Genomic DNA, 27,229 nt, shown 5'->3' on the forward strand with positions numbered 1-27,229 from the left:
ACCAAGGAGCGTGCACCAGGTTTCCCATTCCCCCTGTCACCATGGAGCATGCACCAGGTTTCCCCTTCCCCCCTGTCACCATGGAGCGTGCATCAGGTTTCCTATTCCCCCTGTCAACATGAAGCATGTGCCAGGTTTCCCCTTCCCCCCTTTCACCAAGGAGCGTGCACCAGGTTTCCCATTCTCCCCTGTCACCATGGAGCATGCACCAGGTTTCCCCTTCCCCCCTGTCACCATGGAGCATGCACCAGGTTTCCCATTCTCCCCTGTCACCATGGAGCATGCACCAGGTTTCCCCTTCCCCCTGTCTCCATGGAACGTGCACCAGGTTTCCCATTCCCCCTGTCACCATGGAGCATGCACCAGGTTTCCCCTTCCCCCCTGTCACCATGGAGCGTGCACCAGGTTTCCTATTCCCCCTGTCACCATGGAGCATGCACCAGGTTTCCCCTTCCCCCCTGTCACCATGGAGCGTGCACCAGGTTTCCCCTTCCCCCTGTCAACATGAAGCATGCGCCAGGTTTCCCATTCCCCCATGTCACCATGGAGGGTGTACCAGGTTTCCCCTTCTCCCCTGTCACCATGGAGCGTGCATCAGGTTTCCCATTCCCCCTGTCACCATGGAGCATGCACCAGGTTTCCCCTTCCCCCCTGTCACCATGGAGCGTGCACCAGGTTTCCCCTTCCCCCCTGTCACCATGGAGCATGCACCAGTTTTCCGCTTCCCCCTGTCACCATGGAGCATGCACCAGGTTTCCCCTTCCCCCCTGTCACCATGGAGCGTGCACCAGGTTTCCCATTCCTCCCTGTCACCATTGAGCATGCACCAGGTTTCCCCTTCCCCCTTGTCACCGTGGAGCATGCACCAGGTTTCCCCTTCTCCCCGTCACCAAGGAGCGTGCATCAGGTTTCCCATTCCCCCTGTCACCATGGAGCATGCACCAGGTTTCCCCTTCCCCCCTGTCACCATGGAGCGTGCACCAGGTTTCCCCTTCCCCCTGTCAACATGAAGCATGCGCCAGGTTTCCCATTCCCCCATGTCACCATGGAGGGTGTACCAGGTTTCCCATTCTCCCCTGTCACCATGGAGCGTGCATCAGGTTTCCCATTCCCCCTGTCACCATGGAGCATGCACCAGGTTTCCCCTTCCCCCCTGTCACCATGGAGCATGCACCAGGTTTCCCATTCCCCCCTGTCACCATGGACCGTGCACTAGGTTTCCTATTCCCCATGTCACAATGGAGCATGCACCAGGTTTCCCCTTCCTCCCTTTCACCAAGGAGCGTGCACCAGGTTTCCCCTTCCCCCCTGTCACCATGGAGCATGCACCAGGTTTCCCCTTCCCCCCTGTCACCATGGAGCGTGCATCAGGTTTCCCATTCCCCCTGTCACCATGGAGCATGCACCAGGTTTCCCCTTCCCCCCTGTCACCATGGAGCGTGCACCAGGTTTCCTATTCCCCCTGTCAACATGAAGCATGTGCCAGGTTTCCCATTCCCCCCTGTCACCATGGAGGGTGCACCAGGTTTCCCATTCTCCCCTGTCACCATGGAACATGCGCCAGGTTTCCCATTCCCCCCTGTCACCATGGAGTGTGTGCCTGTCTTCCCATTCCCCCTTTCACCGTGGAGCATGCACCAGGTTTCCCCCACTGAGAAAACTGCTGTGGTTCTGTTCGCCGAGCTGGAAGTTTTTGTTGCAAACGTTTCGTCCCCTGGCTAGGCGACATAATCAGTGCTTGGGAGCCTCCTGCGAAGCGCTTCTTTGATGTTTCCTCCGGTGTTTATAGTGATCTGTCCCTGCCGCTTCCGGTTGTCAGTTTCAGCTGTCCGCTGTAGTGGTTGGTATATTGGGTCCAGGTCAATGTGTTTGTTGATGGAGTTTGTGGATGAATGCCATGCCTCTAGGAATTCCCTGGCTGTTCTCTGTCTGGCTTGCCCTATGATAGTAGTGTTGTCCCAGTCGAACTCATGTTGCTTGTTGTCTGCGTGTGTGGCTACTAAGGATAGCTGGTCGTGTCGTTTCGTGGCTAGTTGATGTTCATGTATGGGGATTGTTAGCTGTCTTCCTGTTTGTCCTATATAGTGTTTAGTGCTGTCCTTGCATGGTATTGTATACACTACATTCATCTTGCTCATGTTGGGTATCGGGTCCTTCGTTCTGGTGAGTTGTTGTCTGAGCGTGGCTGTTGGTTTGTGTGCCGTTATGTGTCCTAGGGGTCGCAGTAGTCTGGCTGTCAGTTCCGAGATGCTCCTGATGTATGGTAGCATCTCGGAACTGACAGCCAGACTACTGCGACCCCTAGGGCTCATAACGGCACACAAACCAACAGCCACGCTCAGACAACAACTCACCAGAACGAAGGACCCGATACCCAACATGAGCAAAACTAATGTAGTGTACAAAATACCATGCAAGGACTGCACTAAACACTATATAGGACAAACAGGAAGACAGCTAACAATCCGCATACATGAACATCAACTAGCCACGAAACGACACGACCAGCTATCCTTAGTAGCCACACACGCAGACAACAAGCAACATGAGTTCGACTGGGACAACATGACTATTATAGGGCAAGCCAGACAGAGAACAGCCAGGGAATTCCTAGAGGCATGGCATTCATCCACAAACTCCATCAACAAACACATCGACCTGGACCCAATATACCAACCACTACAGCGGACAGCTGAAACTGACAACCGGAAGCGGCAGGGACAGACCACTATAAACACCGGAGGAAACATCAAAGAAGCGCTTCGCAGGAGGCTCCCAAGCACTGATTATGTCGCCTAGCCAGGGGACGAAACGTTTGCAACAAAAACTTCCAGCTCGGCGAACAGAACCACAGCAACGAGCACCCGAGCTACAAATCTTCGCACAAACTTTGAACTGAGAAAACTTGCTGGGCTTACAATAGTAGCCTCTCCAAACAAAAACCTCGACGTACCTCAGGTTTTGCCAAAAAGAAATAAGATTCCCCCCAGTGTAATATATTATACAGAGACTAAAGTTACTGTTAGCAGAGATATAATTTTACATTTTCTTCCAGACAGAATAAGTAAAGAACTTGTCAGAACCAATAACTGTGAAATGATAAAAAGCACAAGAATTACAGATGCAGGAAATCAGAAACAAAAACAGAAATTGCTGGAAAAGCTCAGCCGGTCTGGCAGCATCTGTGGAGAGAAATCAGAGTTAATGTTTCGGGTCTGGTGACCCTTCTTCAGAACTATGAAATGGTCATTTAAATGTCCCTGGGCTTTGGCGAAAAACATAACAAATACTAAATATTCAAATTACAGCTAGATTGTAACATATATATGTGAAGTTGCTCTAATTTCTTTAAACTCAGACATTGATCTAATGCCCCAGGCATTGATTAATAGCTGAACTAATGTAGCAAATTAAGTTGTTCAATAAACACCAACTGACATCTCTAAGTTATACATGGATAAATGCCAGTCATCAACAGCATTCTCTGCTTGACCTTTCATAATGAATATTGGAAATGAATAAGTCACAGACACCACTTTGAGCAATTAAATAATCCAAAAGCAGCAGACAACGGCACAGATCATCTAGGATCCCATGGCCTTGATTAGAAGAGAGGTTATAGATTGGAAGGAGGTACCTGGAGTAAGACATAATCGCCACTTATTATGTGCAGCATGAAAAACAGCAACATGAAATTGAATAATTCCAGATTTTGTGAATATCCAACAAGCAAATGCAATTGTTTTAACTGTTACTGACGCAGAGCAAATTACAATTTATTTATTTTAATTCAGGGTGGTACTGGCCAGGCCAGTGTTTATTGCCCATCCCTAACTGCCCAGAGAGCAACCGCATTGCTGTGGGTCTGGAGGCCAGACCCAGATAATACCTCAGTTTCCTTCCCTAATGAACATCGGTGAACCAGATGGGTTTTTCCAATAATCAACAATGGATTTGTGGTCCTCATTAGTTTCTTAATCCCAGTTTCTTATTGAATTCAAATTCTATCATCTGCTGTAGTGGGACTCAAACAGAGGCACCAAGAACATTACTCACGTCTCTGGATTAATAGTGATAATACGACTAAGCCATTGCCTCCCCGCAATTATTTAGACTGTAATAAATTGAAAGTGATTGCACAATGATTTAAAAAGGCTGTTAAGCTAAATATCAGATTTACTGATGCTGACATCAATGTCCCAACTTCAAGTCTGTTACAATCACTGAGAAAACATTGACCAAAATGAAAACACACAAACTAATCATGAGTTACTTCACAGGATGTAAATATTCAAAACAACCAATAAAATCATACTAAATTCAATCTGTACTGTTACATTATAAAACAAAATAAAGAACATGCTGAATTGTCTTCAATCAGTCAGCTTACTTAAATCAAAACAGGATTTTCCAATGAATTGACAGTTGTTAATCCAATGGAGGAGAAAGTGGTGCATGAGGGACCTACAGAATCTTTATTGTAGCAAACTCTGATTAATTGATTGATGTATTGTTGTCACCTGTACCAAGATACAGTGAAAAGTGTTGTTTTGCATGCAATACCGGCAGATTGTACCATACAAAGTGCGTCAGGGTAGCAGAACAAAGTGCAGAATACAGTGTCACAGTGACAGAGAAGGTGCAGAGAGAGAGATTAGCATTAACATAGAAATGTCCGTTCACAAGTCTGATAACAGCAGGGAAGAAGCTGTTCTTGAATCTGTTCGTATGCGTTTTAAAACTTATATAGATGGAAGAGGGAAGAAGAGAGTATAACCAGGTTGAGAAGGGTCTTTGATGATGTTGGCTGCTTTCCTGAGGCAACAGGAAGTGTAAATGGAGTCGGTGGTTGGAAGGCTGGTTTGCGTGATAGTGCATCAATAAAAATTGGACCTTGTGAACATGCCAAATTTCCATAGTCACCCAGGAGCCAAAACAAACTACACCATGTGCTTTGCAGCCTGCAATGCATTATCAAAGAGGATGAGCACCGCGCCAAGACCTTCCCCACGTCTCCACTTCCCACCTTTAAACAACCACCAAACCTCAAACAGATCATTGTTCACTGCAAACTGCCTGGTCTTCAGGACAACACCATACAACACTGTCATGGCAGACACTGCAAGATGTGTCAGAATCTCGACACTGATACCACCATTACACGTGGGGCCACTTCCCACCATATATGTGGCAGGTACTCATGAGACTCAGCCAACGTTGTCCATCTCATACGCTGCAGGCAAGGATGCATGGTACATTGGTGAGACTGAGCAAAGGCTATGGAAACGGATGAATGGACACCGTGCAACAGACAGGAATGTTCCTTCCCAGTCGGAAAACACTTCAGTGGTCCGAGACATACGACCTCTGACCTTTGGGTGACCGTCCTTCAAGGCGGACTTCGGGACAGGCAACAACGTAAAAGTGGCTGAGCAGAGGTTGATAGCCAAGTTCGGTATCCATGGGAACAGCCTCAACTGGGACCTTGAGTTCATGTCACACTACAGGTGACCCCACTGCAATTCACGCACACACACACATACACATACACATACACACACACTCCCTACAGACCCATGCACTTATGCAGACCCTATCTCATACATAAGCTCTCTCTCATACACTCCCACACTCCCATGCATACACGCATCCTCTCACAGAGTTATACCACTTTACACTTACACTCACACACATACACATACACACACTGTCTCACAGACACTCATACCTCCACTCCACCCACCACCCCCCCCCCCCCCCCCAACACACACACACACACATAAGTTTGTGGGGTGAATTTGTACTTGCAGAATTAAATTTTATTTTGCTCAAAAACTGCATGAATCCATGTAAAATTCTGTAAATCCTTTTTTTCGATTAGAATTAGTCTGAACATTGGGCACAGACAGCCTCACACAGGGCACCTCACACCTTTAATGCATTATCTGAGCAGACATGGCATCTATTGTTAAAGTTCACTTGAGAATGTAACTTGTTTTTTAAAAAAAGTTCTAGATTTACATATGAAAGAACTGAAACCAGACTTAACAAACAATCCAGGTCTTTTTCAATGTATAATTTCAGTTACATCACACTGTCAACTTTTGCTATAAATTCTGTGTCTTACGATCTTTATGCCACAACCACCTGATGAAGGAGCAGTGCTCCGAAAGCTAGTGCTTCCAAATAACCTGTTGGACTATAACCTGGTGTTGTGTGATTTTTAACTTTGTACACTGCAGTCCAACACTGGCATCTCCAAATCATGAGGACGGAGAGACGTTGCTGTGATTTCTTGACCATTGCATCAATGTGGGTGGGCCAGGACAGATTATTGATGATCATCCCTCCCAGGAACTTGGACCTGTCGACCATCTCCACCTCAGTCCCATTGATGCAGAGAGGAGCGTGTCCTCCACTCCACTTCCTCAAGTCAATGACCAGCTCCTTCACTTTGCTGACGTTGATAGAGAGATTGTTGTCTTTATACCAAGCCACTGAGCACTCATTCTCTTTCCTGTATCCTGTCTTGTCATTGTTTGAGATCTGACCTACAATGGTCATTTCATCAGCAAACTTGTAAATGGAGTTAGGGTGGAGTTTGGTCACTCAGTCGTGCGTTATAGTAGGGTATGCAGCCTTGAGGGGCACCAAGTTTAAAATCACACAACACCAGGTTATGGTCCAACAGGTTTAATTGGGAGCACTAGCTTTCGGAGCACTGCTCCTTCATCGCTCCGAAAGCTAGTGCTCCCAATTAAACCTGCTGGGCTATAACCTGGTGCTGTGTGATTTTTAACTTTGTATACCCCAGTCCAACACCGGCATCTCCAAATCTTGAGGGGCACCAGTGTTGAGGATAATGGTGGAGGAGGTGTTTCCTGATCGGGGTCTGCAGGTCAATGGCAAACCAGCATTTACTCCTGATGAGAGGAGAGTGCTGATTTGTTGGAGAGTGCTGATTTGTTGGTAAGTGGAATCCGATTGGTCGAGGTTTTGCCATGGCGAATGTTCCAGTTAATGATGGTTGACAGTTAACCACCAGGCTGTGTTTATATTTTAAACCAAGCAAGTTGATTCTGTTCATTCAATGGATTCGCCCAGAAAAAGAATCAGCAATGCTGCCACCTATCGCGCTGACTTGATGCCGACAGAGTGTGTGTACATGTTATTCCAGTCAGGGAGGAAAGGGCCATGTATCTTAATGTGTGTAACATACAGCACACATAGATGTGAACCCAAATAACTATTCAAAATAGATCTTCAGCATAATTATACATGCACTCAGGCTTATCAGCAAATGCTGACCAATTGCAGATCATCTAAGCAATGCTCAAATTCTGCATTAGCGAGCAGCCATCTGGACAATCGAACATGTTAGTGAGCAAACTGAAGATATATAAGAGTGCCAGGAGAGATCAGAAATTACACCCCCAGCCAGGCTCTCCAGGATGATCATGTTTGCTGTGTTCCTTCAGCAGAGTGATTCAGACCTACATAAGGATCAAGGTACAGAGTAGGAAACTCGTTGAGTGAGTTACCAATAAACTGACAACCACCTAGCTTTCCTTCCTGGTCCAGGCATTACCTGATATTGTTAACAGCTATTTCTCTTTTGCTGTTGCACCATTACATATAGTGTCTCCAAGGAGCTGACCCTGGCACCTGCTATTTCTTATCCACATGCACTGGTGACTGGAGCATTTAACAAATACAGAACACTTGCAATGTATTAGTTGGCAAGTCATAAAGGGACTGGTCAGCTTTAGTAACTAAGTGGCTAGTGTGTGGTTCAGAAAAATGTTAATATAGCATGCGTTTGATTCCCATTCTGGCTGAGGACTTGGCACCCTACCTCTGAGAATGTAAGGCAATAGCAAATCACGAATGACAAAGCCCCAAAGAAAATGGGGCTTGGGGTGAAACAGCAGCAGATGATGAGCCATGGACCTGTTTTCAGACACATGCAGGAATGACAGGATACAAGGGGCCAAATTTGTTGAACCCCAAATTGCCACAGGGGTCACAATTCACAATTAACCTGCACCCATTCAATAGAATGCAGACAGCACACAACAGAGCAGTGAGGCAATCCTAGTGCAGGATTTCAAGAACCTCTGTGGGGCTTACTTAAAATTTCATGATTTAGCAAAAAAAAAGCAATTAAAGTAAATCTGACTGCATTTAGTTCGAAACGAAAGACTTTTCTTAGAAAATAAGTTTGTCAAAAATGAAGGAATGTTACTGAAGCTTTTCATCTTGTAATGATCAAGACAAACAGAAGAATGGCAAATTTCAAAATAATCCAACGACAAAGACCACAGGAGAAAGGCAAAAGTAATTAAAGGACAGGCTACACATTGTTAGTTCAGTGAAATCCGAATAAAAATTCTCTAACTTTGCAAATCTACTTGTTTAACAATTATTGAAAAGCATTACATCAAATTCAGACAGCAACAACTAATTAATTTCTTGATTTAATTAAATATTCTCTGTCAAGCATAAATGTTTCAAATAAATTTAAATTAATAGAATTTATAGTTTGATTAACAGTAAGTTAAAGAATGATTTCCTTTCTCCTGCCCTACTTGAACTGTTGTGAAACTTCATGTCAAATGGCTTCTATGGATGGTGGTGTGGATTAGATTACTTACAGTGTGGAAACAGGCCCTTCGGCCCAACAAGTCCACACTGACCTGCCGAAGCACAACCCACCCAGACCCATTTCCCCTACACCTAACACTAAGGGCAATTTAGCATGGCCAATTCACCTAACCTGCACATTTTTGGATTGTGGGAGGAAACCAGAGCACCCAGAGGAAACCCACGCAGACAATGCGCAAACTCCACACAGAGAGTTGCCTGAGGCGGGAATTGAACCCGGGTCTCTGGTGCTGTGAGGCAGCAGTGCTAACCACTGTGCCACCATGACGCCACCTTCTGTGTAGTTGTGTTCTTTAAATAAATCCTGCAACCCTGTCTGAATTAGACAGGGGACCATGGAAGTTCAGCCTGTCCATGAGGACCCTCACCAACCTTTACAGATGCACCATTGAGAGCATATTGTCCGGGTGCATACTGGCCTGGAACTGTAATAAATTACAGAAGGTGGTGCGCACAGCCCAGACCATCACGGAAGCCAACCTCTCGTCCATGGGCTCCATTTATACTTCTTGTTGCCATGGAAAGGCTGCCATTAAAGACCCCTCCCACCCCGGTAATTCTCTCCTACAACCATGTCCGTCAGGCAGAAGATACAGAAGCCTGAACACACGCACCAGCAGGTTCAGGAACAGCTCCTTCCCAGCTGTTATTAGATGATGAATGGGCCTCTCTAGTCTCAAATAATTGCTAATCTTGTTAGTGTTGATCTTGCTCTGTGTATCTCCTGTGCAGTGGAACCTTATGTCTCACTCTGTCTAAATACACCATGATCTGTATGTCCTTGTTTGCTATGACCTGTCCTGCTCACAAAACAAAGCTTTTCACCGTACATGTGATCACAATAAATCAAATCAAATCAAAGGCAAATTCAGTTTTAGCCTCACAAACAGTTAAACAGTACAGGAGGGGTGACCAGAACGCAATTTATAGTCTCGGGATGTTTCTGCCAATTATAGTACAGCTGTGATTGGCAGAGACCAATGCTAAGCCTGGGACCATCTGGGTTGATACACCCCATACCAGAATTCGATCATTATCTACAAACAGCAGGTACATTGATCCCAGCTGCTCATTATCAACATGTCTAGCAGACATGGCGTGCACACTGTATCCCTTCAACATGAAACTCTGAGGCTGCTGAATTCACAGAGTGCGTATAATCATAGAATGGTAACAATACAGGATGTAATCTGCTAAAATGATTTTAAAAGGAATCACTGCACATTGAAATTATCTTCTTGTAGGATATTCTCTTTAAAATTACAAGCTACCTTTATTTTATAACCTTTGTCACAAATTCAGTGAGGCATTAAATGATATGTGTTAGGAGTGCTGACTGCAGGAGAATAAAGAAACCAAAAGAAGATTTAATTCTGTCTAATCAGACATGCAGTTAGACCAAATTCCACCTCCGTTCCTGAAGCATAAAATAATCTATATATGGTATGACTTGTCACTAAATTTATTAAAAGTTAATTGGAGAATGTCTGGAAGCCTAGAAATTGGAGAGTAAATGCAGCTTGCTTGCTTCAGAAAGCGGGGAATTGATAAGATGATTGAATGTTGAGTCAGCGTCAATGTTTTATGCATATTGTAGCTCAAAAATGTAAAAATGCATGGAAAGATGCCTGATTGGGTTATGCTAGAAGGGCATTTTGATAAAAAAAACACTTGTGAGAAGCCTGACATAAATTGGCCAAGTCTAGTAAGAACTTTGTTTGAAGGCAGGAGAAGTTGGCTGACAAATTGTAATTTAAAAGACATAGATGTTCCAATTGTGAAAATGTAGTTTTATTTGAGGTATTCTAGATTAACTAATCTTACTTATGAGTGTATTGTCTTACAATCAATGACCTTACATCACCTGGTGGACTAACATAGAGGTAAACAATCTGCTGGCTGCCACAATTTGTCTCAGCCCTTGGTGAGTAAATAAGTCTTCACAAAAGACGGGTTGAGTATCCGTTTCCCATGTGTAGTATCACTAAGTAGTTGCAATTTTTGAAGGGATTTTAAATTGTAGAACTATTCTCAAAGTTCTTAAGAATTCTGTCCCACAAAAACAATTTCAACACAATAAATTTGGGTTGCTTTTTTTGTCACAATAGGCTTAATTTATTCTCATGATATGTCATGAATCAATGGACACGATGAAACATTGATGATGAATCAGAAGACGCAATTGATTTAATGTATTGCATCTGTTGCTCAACTGACTCACATGCTTAGTAAGATAATTACTGAACATCTCCTTACTACTCAGTTCACTAACAAAGAAGGCGATTCAACACTATGGATCTTTTGAATTTACATGACATTGCTGGTTGTATTCAGGCAATGAGATGGCTTTTAGGTTCTTAAGAACGTCAACCTTCGTATCGCAAATGGAAATTGCTGGAGAAACTCAGCAAGTCTGGCAGCATCTGTGGAGATAAGCAGGTTTGATGCTTTGGGTCCAGTGACCCTTCTTCAGAACTGGACTCAAAACGTAAACTCTGCTTTCTCTCTCCACAGAAGCTGCCAGACCTACTGAGTTTCTCCAGCAATTTCTGATATTTTTTTTGTTTCAGATTTCTAACACCTGCAGCTTTTTGTTTTATCACCCTCAGTTCCTCCACCTCTTTGACTTGGGCTCAGAAAGTGTAAGTGGTCTGACCTCCTTTGGTGGTTAATACCTCTGTTTTATTAGGTATCACCATTCCTACAAAAGAATTGACTAGCCAATATTAGTGGCCTGAAGTCTCCAAATACTAATGTGAAGAATAAAGTGTGAAGCTGACTATGGAATCACAAGCTTTCAGAATGCTGTTCCTTCACCTGACAAAACAGCAGTGCTCTGAAAGCTTGTGATTTCAAATAAACCTGTTGGACTATAACCTGGTGTTGTGTGACTTCTGACTTTGTTCACCCTAGTCCAACACTGGCATCTCCACATCCTGATAATGGAAGGAATAGGTCATTTTTATCCATTAAGATTATATATAATATTTCTAATCTAAGTCCATGAAACATTACTTCTGTGAAAAGTGATCAAAGCTTCTGAAATGTGACATTGAGTTCGCCATTTGGATGATTCCAAATTTTATCGACATCCACCAAGTTGTAGCTGACCATTATGACAGAAGAGTTACACCTTAGCATTAATGGTTGCAGGGAATTGTTTCATATCTGCCAGAAGGACAGCAGCCACTAATACACTCAAAGGCTCACACAACCACAGCAATGTACATTCATAGATTTGCCTTTAATGTAACAGGACATCCCAAGGTACTTTTCAGGAACAGTGGCACAGAGCCACATAAAGAGATGTTAGATGAGATTACCAAAAGCTTGGTCAAAGTGAGAGATCTTAAGAAGTGTCTTTAAAAAAGCAAAGTTTTTTTTTACTTATTCATCTGGGGGATGTGGACATCGCTGGCTGGGTCAGCATTTATTGCCTGTCCATTGAGAAGGTGGGGGTGAGCTGCCTGCTTGAACGGCTGCAGTCCACCTGCTGTGGGTTGACCCACAATGTCACTAGGGAGGGAATTCCGGGATTCTGACCCAGCGACACTGAAGGGAAGGCAATATATTTCCAAGTCAGGATGGTGAGTGACTTGGAGGGTAACTTGCAGGGAGTGGTGTTCCCATGGATCTGCTACCCTTGTCCTTCTAGATAGAAGTGGTTGTGGGTTTGGAAGGTGCTGTCTGAGGATCTTTGTGAATTTCTGCAGTGGATCTTGTAGTTCGTACACACTGCTGCTACTGAGCGACACTGGTGGATGTTTGTGGATGTGGTCCAATCAAGTGGGCTGATTTGTCCTGGATGTTGTCAAGCTTCTTGAGTGTTGTTGAAGCTGCACCCATCCAGGGCAAATGGGGAGTATTCCCTCACACTCCTGACTTGTGCCTTGTAGATGGTAGACAGGCTTTGGGGAGTCAGGGGGGAGTTACTTGCCACAGTGTTTCTAGTTCCACAGTATTTCACAGTTTATGTGATGAGCCCAGTTGAGTTTTTGGTCAATGATAACCCCCCAGAATGTTGACAGTGGGGGATTCAGTGATGGTAACACCTTTGAATGTCAAGGTGCAGAGGTTAGATTGTCTCTTCCCGTTGATGGTCATAGACTGGCATTTGTGTGGCATGAATGTTACTTGCCAGTTGTAAGCCCAAGTGTGGATATTGTCTAAACCTTGTTGCATTTGCTTCAATATCTGAGGAGCCGCGAACGATGCTGAACATTGTGCAATCATCAGTGAACATCTCCACTTCTGACCTTATGATGGAGGGAAAGTCATTGATGAAGCAGCTGAAGATGGTTTGGCCTAGATCACTACCCTGAGGAACTCCTGCAGACATGTCCTGGAGCTGAGATGACTTACTTCCAACTACCACAACCATCTTCCTATGTGCCAGGTATGACCACCAGAGAGTTTGCCCCTGAATTCCCAGGGAAAAGCAAAAAGCTGGAAGCAAGGGTACTCCAGAGCTTGGGGCTTAGGCAATTGGAGGCTAAGAAATGAAAACTGGGAGGTTATGATGTGGAGATGCCGGTGTTGGACTGTGGTGAACAAAGTCAAAAATCACACAACACCAGGTCCAACAGGTCTATTTGGAAGCACTAGCTTTCAGAGTGCTGCTCCTTCTTCGGGTAGCTAGTGGTTGCTACTTGACGAAACAGCAGCTCTCTGAAAGCTTGTACATGCCCAGGAGGGCAGAGTTATCTCAGAGGATTGAAGGAAATTACAGAGATTGGGAAAGGCTAGAATATGGCTCAATTTGTAAGCAAGAATAAGAATTTAGAGTGAAGACACTGCTTGATCAGGAACTGACCGGGGTCATGGAGTGCAATGGTGAGAGGCATACAGAACTTGCTGCACAATAAGACATGGTCAGCTTACCTTCTAATGAAGTGTGTCCTGACAACCCAGAAAATCCATGACTGTAATTTCGCTCACTTAGGCCCATCCATTAATCTGAAATGGTTCAAATGAATGCAGACCACAGCCTAATTGTTGTGGGATTACCCATGCCCACACAACATGGGATCAATGTGGCGGTGCTCCTACATCTTTGAAAGCGGTGAAGGAAGACTCCATGTCTCCCTGTTTGAATTTGGGAATCACGTTGGAGAACCAGAGGGTTTTGTTTCGGGTTGATACAGGTTTCACCTGTTTATGAGGCAGAATGAGATTTACCACAGCACCCTCCAGCTGGTTTTGGTCTCTGTCACTCTACGTTTGCAGGACAAACTCCATCTTCCGGAAATCTGGGAAACCCACGTTCTTCTCGGTCTTAGGTAAAACAAAGAACTGCCGACGCTGGAAATCTGAAACCAAAACAGAAAGTACTGGGGAATTGCAGTGGGTCTGGGATCGTCTGTGGAGAGAAAGCAAGTCCTATGAGCCTTTGTCAGAACTGAAAGCAGCTGGCAATGGGTTGTCTTAGTACTGATGATAAGGTGGGGGTGGGGTGAAGGGGAGAGGAATGAACAAAATACATGGAGATGGTGCTGAGTGAGAGAGGATCAAAGAAAGAGGGAAATTAAGGAATTGCTGAAGACAAGCCGAGAAGGAGATAAATACTGAGTAAGGAGTCAACATGAAGTGTGAATGGTTGATGATCATTAGCTAACCCTATGCCCCTAGGTCCTGTTTGCCATAGGCTGTTCCCAGTACAGGCAACCTCATTTTCAACTACTGTGCACTCAGGAAGCAGATGCGATATGCTTCAGTCCATGTAGGAGAAGCTAACTAGCAACAATGAATCTGACATCCCTTGCGTTATTCCCTTGTTAATGTTAACACAGCCCCTCAGGATACCTGAACCATTTACATAGTCAACACTAGAAGTCCTTCTACTACCGGTCCACTCACACGCTCAGATCTACATCTTATCGTGATTCATGAAGTAACAAATCCAACAATTTAAACAACAAAGGTTCCAGACTGCAACAATGATCCATGACATGGATGACCTTTATCCAGAATCATTTGACACTTTCAGCAACATTATTGGTGATGTTACATCTGTAAGACAATGCCTCAGACTTCCTCAATAAGTGCATCATTCACATTAACGAAAATCTCTCACTGGAACTGGATTCAATGATACATAACAATATCACTTGGAAAGGTGAGCATCTGAATGACCAGGGCAATTCCAATACCTGTGTTTTCAAGAAAGATAGCACACTATGTCTAGAATCAAGACTTACAAATATGTGAACATATTGTAACCAAATACAGCACTAAAAATGTCCACATATGATTCTTATCATGGAAGAGCTCAATTCCAACTTCTCAGGCACCAATAATTATTCCAACCTTGATGCAAAGAATGGCTTTTAGTCCTTACATCTTACCCCAGAGTCACAGGAACCAACATCTCCTGGAACATTAGTCCATACATCTTACCCCAAAGTCACAGGAACCAACATCTCCTGGAACATTAGTCCATACATCTTACCCCAAAGTCACAGGAACCAACATCTCCTGGAACACTAGTACATACATCTTACCCCAAAGTCACAGGAACCAACATCTCCTGGAACATTAGTCCATACATCTTACCCCAGTGTCTCAGGAACCAACACCGCCTAGAACATTAGTCCATACATTTTACCCCAGTGTCTCAGGAACCAACATCCCCTACAAAATTAGTCCATACATCTTACCGCAGAGTCAAAGAAACCAATATCGCATGGAACATTATTATATACATCTTACCCCACGGTCACAGGATCCAACATCTCCTAGAACATTTGTCCATACATCTTAATCCAGAGTCACAGGAACCAACACCTTCAGGAACATTTGTCCATACATCTTACCCCAAAGTCACAGGAACCAACATCTCCTGCAACATGTTTCCATACATCTTACCCCAGAGTCACAGGAACCAACATCTCCTACATCATTAGTCCATACATCATACCTCAGAGTCACAGGAACCAACATCTCCTACAACATTAGTCCATACATCTTACCCCAGTGTTACAATAACAACACCTTTTAGAACATTAGTCCATACATCATATCCCAGAGTCACAGGAACCAACATCTCCTACAACATTAGTCCATACATCATACCTCAGAGTCACAGGAACCAACATCTCCTACAACATTAGTCCATACATCTTACTCCAGAGTCAAAGAAACCAACATCTCCTACAACATGAGTCCATACATCTTACCCCAGTGTTACAATAACCACACCTTGTAGAACATTAGTCCTTACATCTTACCCCAGAGTCACAGGAACCAACATCTCCTGGAACACTAGTCCATACATCTTACCCCAGAGTAACAGGAACCAACATCTCCTGGAACACTAGTCCATACATCTTACCCCAAAGTCACAGGAACCAACATCTCCTACAAAATTAGTCCGTGCATCTTACCCCAGAGTCAAAGAAACCAACATCTCATGGAACATTAGTACATACATCTTACCCCAGAGTCACAGGAACCAACATCTCCTGGAAAATTGGTCCATACATCTTTCCCCAGAGTCACAGGAACCAACATCTTCGACAAAATTAGTCCATACATCTTACCCTAGAGTCACAGGGACCAACACCTCCTACAACATTAGTCCATACATCTTACCCCAGTGTCACATGAACCACATCTCCTGGAACATTATTCCATACATTCTACCTCAGTGTCACAATAATCAACATCTCCTTTAACATTCATCCATACATCTTACCCCACAGTCACAGGAACCAACATCTCCTACAAAATTAGTACATACATCTTACCCCAGAGTCACAGGAACCAACATCTCCTGGAACATTAGTCCATACATCTTACCCCAGAGTCAAAGATACCAACATCTCATGGATCATTAGTACATACATCTTACCCCAGAGTCACTATAACCAACATCTCCTGGAACACGAGTCCATACATCTTTCCCCAGAGTCACAGGATCCAACATCTCCTGGAAAATTGGTCCATACATCTTTCCCCAGAATCACAGGAAACAACACCTTCTCGAACATTTGTTGATACATCTTACCCCAGAGTCACAGGAACCAACATCTCCTACAACATTAGTCCATACATCTTACCCCAGTGCCAGAGGAACCAATATCTCTTACAACATTAGTACATACATCTTACCCCAGAGTCACAGGAACCAACATCTCCTGGAACATTAGTCCATACATCTTACCCCAGAGTCACAGGAACCAACATCTCGTTGAACATTAGTTTATACATCTTACCCCAGAGTCATAGGAACCAACACTTTCTGGAACATTAGTCCACACTCCTAACCGCAGAGTCACAGGAACCAACATCTCCTACAACATTAGTCCATACATCGTACCCCAGTGTCACAATAGTCAACACCTCCTAGAACATTAGTCCATACTTCTTATCCCAGGGTCACAGGAACCAACATCTCCTGGAACATTAGTCCATACTTCTTATCCCAGGGTCACAGGAACCAACATCTCCTGGAACATTAGTCCATACATCTTACACCAGAGTCACAGTAAATAACACCTCCTAGAAAATTAGTCCATGCATCTTACCCCAGTGTCACAATAACCAACATCTCATGTAACATGCGTCCATACATCTTAATCCAGAGTCACAGGAGCCAACACCTCCAGGAACATTTGTCCATACATCTCACCCCAGTGTCACAGGAACCAACACCTCCAGGAACATTTGTCCATACATCTCACCCCAGTGTCACAGGAACCAACATCTCCTGCAACATGTTTCCATACATCTTACCCCAGAGTCACAGGAACCAACACCTCCAGGAACATTTGTCCATACATCTTACCCCAAAGTCACAGGAACCAACATCTCCTGCAACACATTTCCATACATCCTACCCCAGAGTCACAGGAACCAACATCTCCTACATCCTTAGTCCATACATCTTACTCCAGAGTCACAGGAACCAACATCTCCTACAAAATTAGTCCGTGCATCTTACCCCAGAGTCAAATAAACCAACATCTCATGGAACATTAGTACATACATCTTACCCCAGAGTCACAGGAACCAACATCTCCTGGAAAATTGGTCCATACATCTTTCCCCAGAGTCACAGGAACCAATATCTTCGACAAAATTAGTCCATACATCTTACCCTAGAGTCACAGGAACCAACATCTCCTACATCATTAGTCCATACGCCTTACTCCAGAGTCAAAGAAACCAACATCTTCTGGAACATTAGTCCATACATCTTACCCCAGTGTTACAATAACCAACACCTTGTAGAACATTAGTCCATACATCTTACCGTAGAGTCACAGGAACCAACATCTCCTGGAACACTAGTCCATACATCTTACCGCAGAGTCACAGGAACCAACATCTCCTGGAACACTAGTCCATACATCTTACCCCAAAGTCACAGGAACCAACATCTCCTACAAAATTAGTCCGTGCATCTTACCCCAGAGTCAAAGAAACCAACATCTCATCGAACATTAGTACATACATCTTTCCCCAGAGTCACAGGAACCAACATCTTCGACAAAATTAGTCCATACATCTTACCCTAGAGTCACAGGAACCAACACCTCCTACAACATTAGTCCATACATCTTACCCCAGTGTCACAATAACCAATATCTTGTGTAACATGTGTCCATATATCTTAGCCGAGAGTGACAGGAACAAACACCTTGTAGAACATTAGTCCTTACATCTTACCGCAGAGTCACAGGAACCAACATCTCCTGGAACACTAGTCCATACATCTTCCCCCAGAGTAACAGGAACCAACATCTCTTGGAACACTAGTCCATACATCTTACCCCAAAGTCACAGGAACCAACATCTCCTACAAAATTAGTCCGTGCATCTTACCCCAGAGTCAAAGAAACCAACATCTCATGGAACATTAGTACATACATCTTACCCCAGAGTCACAGGAACCAACATCTCCTGGAAAATTGGTCCATACATCTTTCCCCAGAGTCACAGGAACCAACATCTTCGACAAAATTAGTCCATACATCTTACCCTAGAGTCACAGGGACCAACAGCTCCTACAACATTAGTCCATACATCTTACCCCAGTGTCACATGAACCACATCTCCTGGAACATTATTCCATACATTCTACCCCCGTGTCACAATAATCAACATCTCCTTTAACATTCATCCATACATCTTACCCCACAGTCACAGGAACCAACAGCTCCTACAAAATTAGTACATACATCTTACCCCAGAGTCACAGGAACCAACATCTCCTGGAACATTAGTCCATACATCTTACCCCAGAGTCAAAGAAACCAACATCTCATGGAACATTAGTACATACATCTTACCCCAGAGTCACAGGAACCAACATCTCCTGGAAAATTGGTCCATACATCTTTCCCCAGAGTTACAGGATCCAACATCTCCTGGAAAATTGGTCCATACATCTTTCCCCAGAGTCACAGGAACCAACATCTTCTGGAAAATTGGTCCATACATCTTTCCCCAGAGTCACAGGAACCAACATCTTCGACAAAATTAGTCCATACATCTTACCTCAAAGTCACAGGGACCAACACCTCCTACAACATTAGTCCATACATCTTACCCCAGTGTCACATGAACCACATCTCCTGGAACATTATTCCATACATTCTACCTCAGTGTCACAATAATCAACATCTCCTTTAACATTCATCCATACATCTTACCCCACAGTCACAGGAACCAACATATCCTACAAAATTAGTACATACATCTTTCCCCAGAGTCACAGGAACCAACATCTCCTACAAAATTAGTCCATACATCTTACCCCAGAGTCACAGGAACCAACATCTCCTGGAACATTAGTCCATACATCTTACCCCAGAGTCACAGGAACCAACATCTCCTACAACATTAGTCCATACATCTTACCCCAGTGCCAGAGGAACCAATATCTCTTACAACATTAGTACATACATCTTACCCCAGAGTCACAGGAACCAACATCTCCTGGAACATTAGTCCATACATCTTACCCCAGAGTCACAGGAACCAACATCTCGTTGAACATTAGTTTATACATCTTACCCCAGAGTCATAGGAACCAACACTTTCTGGAACATTAGTCCACACTCCTAACCGCAGAGTCACAGGAACCAACATCTCCTACAACATTAGTCCATACATCTTACCCCAGTGTCACAATAGTCAACACCTCCTAGAACATTAGTCCATACTTCTTATCCCAGGGTCACAGGAACCAACATCTCCTGGAACATTAGTCCATACATCTTACACCAGAGTCACAGTAAATAACACCTCCTAGAAAATTAGTCCATGCATCTTACCCCAGTGTCACAATAACCAACATCTCATGTAACATGCGTCCATACATCTTAATCCAGAGTCACAGGAGCCAACACCTCCAGGAACATTTGTCCATACATCTCACCCCAGTGTCACAGGAACCAACACCTCCAGGAACATTTGTCCATACATCTCACCCCAGTGTCACAGGAACCAACATCTCCTGCAACATGTTTCCATACATCTTACCCCAGAGTCACAGGAACCAACACCTCCAGGAACATTTGTCCATACATCTTACCCCAAAGTCACAGGAACCAACATCTCCTGCAACACATTTCCATACATCCTACCCCAGAGTCACAGGAACCAACATCTCCTACATCCTTAGTCCATACATCTTACTCCAGAGTCACAGGAACCAACATCTCCTACAAAATTAGTCCGTGCATCTTACCCCAGAGTCAAATAAACCAACATCTCATGGAACATTAGTACATACATCTTACCCCAGAGTCACAGGAACCAACATCTCCTGGAAAATTGGTCCATACATCTTTCCCCAGAGTCACAGGAACCAATATCTTCGACAAAATTAGTCCATACATCTTACCCTAGAGTCACAGGAACCAACATCTCCTACATCATTAGTCCATACGCCTTACTCCAGAGTCAAAGAAACCAACATCTTCTGGAACATTAGTCCATACATCTTACCCCAGTGTTACAATAACCAACACCTTGTAGAACATTAGTCCATACATCTTACCGTAGAGTCACAGGAACCAACATCTCCTGGAACACTAGTCCATACATCTTACCGCAGAGTCACAGGAACCAACATCTCCTGGAACACTAGTCCATACATCTTACCCCAAAGTCACAGGAACCAACATCTCCTACAAAATTAGTCCGTGCATCTTACCCCAGAGTCAAAGAAACCAACATCTCATCGAACATTAGTACATACATCTTTCCCCAGAGTCACAGGAACCAACATCTTCGACAAAATTAGTCCATACATCTTACCCTAGAGTCACAGGAACCAACACCTCCTACAACATTAGTCCATACATCTTACCCCAGTGTCACAATAACCAATATCTTGTGTAACATGTGTCCATATATCTTAGCCGAGAGTGACAGGAACAAACACCTTGTAGAACATTAGTCCTTACATCTTACCGCAGAGTCACAGGAACCAACATCTCCTGGAACACTAGTCCATACATCTTCCCCCAGAGTAACAGGAACCAACATCTCTTGGAACACTAGTCCATACATCTTACCCCAAAGTCACAGGAACCAACATCTCCTACAAAATTAGTCCGTGCATCTTACCCCAGAGTCAAAGAAACCAACATCTCATGGAACATTAGTACATACATCTTACCCCAGAGTCACAGGAACCAACATCTCCTGGAAAATTGGTCCATACATCTTTCCCCAGAGTCACAGGAACCAACATCTTCGACAAAATTAGTCCATACATCTTACCCTAGAGTCACAGGGACCAACAGCTCCTACAACATTAGTCCATACATCTTACCCCAGTGTCACATGAACCACATCTCCTGGAACATTATTCCATACATTCTACCCCCGTGTCACAATAATCAACATCTCCTTTAACATTCATCCATACATCTTACCCCACAGTCACAGGAACCAACAGCTCCTACAAAATTAGTACATACATCTTACCCCAGAGTCACAGGAACCAACATCTCCTGGAACATTAGTCCATACATCTTACCCCAGAGTCAAAGAAACCAACATCTCATGGAACATTAGTACATACATCTTACCCCAGAGTCACAGGAACCAACATCTCCTGGAAAATTGGTCCATACATCTTTCCCCAGAGTTACAGGATCCAACATCTCCTGGAAAATTGGTCCATACATCTTTCCCCAGAGTCACAGGAACCAACATCTTCTGGAAAATTGGTCCATACATCTTTCCCCAGAGTCACAGGAACCAACATCTTCGACAAAATTAGTCCATACATCTTACCTCAAAGTCACAGGGACCAACACCTCCTACAACATTAGTCCATACATCTTACCCCAGTGTCACATGAACCACATCTCCTGGAACATTATTCCATACATTCTACCTCAGTGTCACAATAATCAACATCTCCTTTAACATTCATCCATACATCTTACCCCACAGTCACAGGAACCAACATATCCTACAAAATTAGTACATACATCTTTCCCCAGAGTCACAGGAACCAACATCTCCTACAAAATTAGTCCATACATCTTACCCCAGAGTCACAGGAACCAACATCTCCTGGAACATTAGTCCATACATCTTACCCCAGAGTCACAGGAACCAACATCTCCTGGAAAATTGGTCCATACATCTTTCCCCAGTGTCACAGGATCCAACATCTCCTGGAAAATTGGTCCATACATCTTTCCCCAGAGTCACAGGAACCAACATCTCCAGGAAAATTGGTCCATACATCTTTCCCCAGAGTCACAGGAAACAACACCTTCTCGAAAATTTGTTGATACATCTTAACCCAGAGTCACAGGAACCAACATCTCCTACAACATTAGTCCATACATCTTACCCCAGTGCCAGAGGAACCAATATCTCTGACAACATTAGTACATACATCTTACCCCAGAGTCACAGGAACCAACATCTCCTGGAACATTAGTCCATACATCTTACCCCAGAGTCACAGGAACCAACACCTCGTTGAACATTAGTTTATACATCTTACCCCAGAGTCATAGGAACCAACACTTTCTGGAACATTAGTCCACACTCCTAACTGCAGAGTCACAGGAACCAACATCTCCTACAACATTAGTCCATACATCGTACCCCAGTGTCACAATAGTCAACACCTCCTAGAACATTAGTCCATATTTCTTATCCCAGGGTCACAGGAACCAACATCTCCTGGAACATTAGTCCATACATCTTACACCAGAGTCACAGTAAATAACACCTCCTAGAAAATTAGTCCATGCATCTTACCCCAATGTCACAATAACCAACATCTCATGTAACATGCGTCCATACATCTTAATCCAGAGTCACAGGAACCAACACCTCCAGGAACATTTGTCCATACATCTCACCCCAGTGTCACAGGAACCAACACCTCCAGGAACATTTGTCCATACATCTCACCCCAGTGTCACAGGAACCAACATCTCCTGGAACATTTGTCCATACATCTCACCCCAGTGTCACAGGAACCAACACCCTCAGGAACATTTGTCCATACATCTTACCCCAAAGTCACAGGAACCAACATCTCCTGCAACACATTTCCATACATCCTACCCCAGAGTCACAGGAACCAACATCTCCTACATCCTTAGTCCATACATCTTACTCCAGAGTCACAGGAACCAACACCTCCAGGAACACTAGTCCATACATCTTACCCCAAAGTCACAGGAACCAACACCTCCAGGAACACTAGTCCATACATCTTACCCCAAAGTCACAGGAACCAACATCTCCTACATCATTAGTCCATACATCTTACTCCAGAGTCAAAGAAACCAACATCTTCTGGAACATAAGTCCATACATCTTACCCCAGTGTCACAATAACCAATATCTTGTGTAACATGTGTCCATATATCTTAGCAGAGAGTGACAGGAACAAACACCTTGTAGAACATTAGTCCTTACATCTTCCCCCAGAGTAACAGGAACCAACATCTCCTACAAAATTAGTCCGTGCATCTTACCCCAGAGTCAAAGAAACCAACATCTCATGGAACATTAGTACATACATCTTACCCCAGCGTCACAGGAACCAACATCTCCTGGAAAATTGGTCCATACATCTTTCCCCAGAGTCACAGGAACCAACATCTTCGACAAAATTAGTCCATACATCTTACCCTAGAGTCACAGGGACCAACAGCTCCTACAACATTAGTCCATACATCTTACCCCAGTGTCACATGAACCACATCTCCTGGAACATTATTCCATACATTCTACCTCAGTGTCACAATAATCAACATCTCCTTTAACATTCATCCATACATCTTACCCCACAGTCACAGGAACCGACAGCTCCTACAAAATTAGTACATACATCTTACCCCAGAGTCACAGGAATCAACATCTCCTGGAACATTAGTCCATACATCTTACCCCAGTGTCAAAGAAACCAACATCTCTTGGAACATTAGTATATACATCTTACCCCAGAGTCACTATAACCAACATCTCCTGGAACACGAGTCCATACATCTTTCCCCAGAGTCACAGGATCCAACATCTCCTGGAAAATTGGTCCATACATCTTTCCCCAGAGTCACAGGAACCAACATCTCCAGGAAAATTGGTCCATACATCTTTCCCCAGAGTCACAGGAAACAACACCTTCTCGAACATTTGTTGATACATCTTACCCCAGAGTCACAGGAACCAACATCTCCTACAACATTAGTCCATACATCTTACCCCAGTGCCAGAGGAACCAATATCTCTTACAACGTTAGTACATACATCTTACCCCAGAGTCACAGGAACCAACATCTCCTGGAACATTAGTCCATACATCTTACCCCAGAGTCACAGGAACCAACACCTCGTTGAACATTAGTTTATACATCTTACCCCAGAGTCATAGGAACCAACACTTTCTGGAACATTAGTCCACACTCCTAACCGCAGAGTCACAGGAACCAACATCTCCTACAACATTAGTCCATACATCGTACCCCAGTGTCACACTAGTCAACACCTCCTAGAACATTAGTCCATACTTCTTATCCCAGGGTCACAGGAACCAACATCTCCTGGAACATTAGTCCATACATCTTACACCAGAGTCACAGTAAATAACACCTCCTAGAAAATTAATCCATGCATCTTACCCCAGTGTCACAATAACCAACATCTCATGTAACATGCGTCCATACATCTTAGTCCAGAGTCACAGGAACCAACATCTCCTGGAACATTAGTCTATTCTTCTTACCCCAGTGTCTCAGGAACCAACATCTCCTGGAACATTAGTCCATACATCTTACCCCAGAGTACAGGAACCAACATCTCCTGGACCATTAGCCCATACATCATACCCTAGAGTCACAAGAACCAACCCCTCGTTGAACATTAGTTTATACATCTTACCCCAGAGTCACAGGAACCAACACCTCCTGGAATATTAGTCCATACATCTTAACCCTGAGTCACAGGAACCAACACCTCCTGGAGCATTCGCCCATATATCTTACCCGAGAGTCATAGGAACCAACCCCTCCTGGAGCATTTGTCCATACATCTTACCCCAGAGTTACAGGAACCATCATCTCGAGGAATATTTGTCCATATATCTTACCCCAGTGTCACAGGAACCAACATCTCCTGGAATATTAGTCCATACATCAAACCCCAGTGTCTCAGGAACCAACATCTCCTGGAACATTAGTCCATACACCTTACTCCAGTGTCACAGGAACCAACATCTCCTGGAGCATTAGTCCATACATCTTACCCCAGAGTCACAGGAATAAACACCTCCTGGAGCATTAGTCCATACATCTTACCCCAAAGTCACAGGAACCAACATCTCCTGCAACATGTTTCCATACATCTTACCCCAGAGTCACAGGAACCAATATCTCCTACTACATTAGTCCATACACCTTACCCAGTGTGACAGGAACCAACATCTCATACAACATTAGTCCATACATCTTACCCCAGTGTTACAATAAACAACACCTCCAGGAACATTTGTCCATACATCTTACCACAGAGTCACAGAAACCAACATCTCCTACAACATTAGACCATACATCTTACCACAATGTTACAATAACCAACACCTTCTAGAACATTAGTCCATGCATCATACCCCAGAGTCACAGGAACCAACATCTCCTACAACATTAGTCCATACACCTTACCCAGTGTCACAGGAACCAACATCTCCTACTACATTAGTCCATACACCTTACCCAGTGTCACAGGAACCAACATTAGTCCATACATCTTACTCCAGTGTTACAATAACCAACAACTTCTAGAACATTAGTCCATGCATCTTACCCCAGAGTCACAGGAACCAGCATCTCCTGGAACATTAGTCCTTACATCTTATCCCAGTGTCTCAGGAACCAACATCTTCGAGAGCATTAGTCCATACATCTTACCTCAGAGTCACAGGAACCAACATCTCCTGGAATATTAGTCCATACATCTTATCCCAGAGTCACAGGATCCAACATCTCCTGGAACATTAGTCCATACATCTTACCCCAGAGTCACAGGAACCAACAACGTCTAGAACATTAGTCCATACATCTTACCCTAGTGTCACAGGAACCAACACCTCCTGGAGCATTCGCCCATATATCTTACCCGAGAGTCACAGGAACCATCATCTCCTGGAACATTAGTCCATACATCTTACCCCAGTGTCACAGGATCCAACATCTCCTAGAACATTAGTCCATACATCTTACCACAGTGTCTCATGAACCAATATCTCTTCGAACATTAGTCTATACATCTTATCCCAGTGTCTCAGGAACCAACATCTCCTGGAAAATTAGTCCATACATCTTACCCCAGTGTCACAATTACCAACATCTCCTGGAACATTAGTCCATACATCTTACCCTAGTGTCACAGGAACCAACATCTCCTGGAATATTAGTCCATACATCTTACCCAAGAGTCACAGGATCCAACATCTCCTGGAACATTAGACCATACATCATACCCCAGTGTCTCAGGAACCAACATCTCCTGGAAAATTAGTCCATACATCTTACCCCCGAGTCACAGGAACCAACACATTCTAGAACATTAGTCCATACATCTTACCCTAGTGTCACAGGAACCAACATCTCCTGGAACGTTCGTCCATACATCTTACCCTAGTGTCACAATATCCAACATTTCCTGGAGCATTAGTCCATACATCTTACCCCAAGGTCACAGGAACCAACACCTTCTAGAACATTAGTCCATACATCTTTTCCCAGAGTCACACGAACCAACATCTTCTTGTACACTTTCCAATGGATGTTGTTTCTTCAGGTTACCGTTTAGATTTTTCATGATCCAGGAAATATTCCAGCAGCATAAAGATTAAATCACTGAGAAATCATCAAGTTGTCTCTGCATTTATTCAGGAGGCCCAACTGGAAAGGAACAACATTTATTGTTGAACACCAAAATAGAGTCACTACACATACTCTACATCGACTCTTCCTAACCTGGGATCGACAGTTCTGTGGACCTATCCCTGAATCTGATTTATAAAGGGCTCAGGTGATGAGTTCCAGTTGGACAGACCACTGCCTGTTACCATGGG

The sequence above is a fragment of the Chiloscyllium plagiosum genome, unplaced genomic scaffold (assembly GCF_037043375.1).
Source record: "Chiloscyllium plagiosum isolate Xiang-an unplaced genomic scaffold, Cpla_swu_hap1 HiC_scaffold_4, whole genome shotgun sequence".
Lineage (NCBI taxonomy): Eukaryota > Metazoa > Chordata > Chondrichthyes > Orectolobiformes > Hemiscylliidae > Chiloscyllium > Chiloscyllium plagiosum.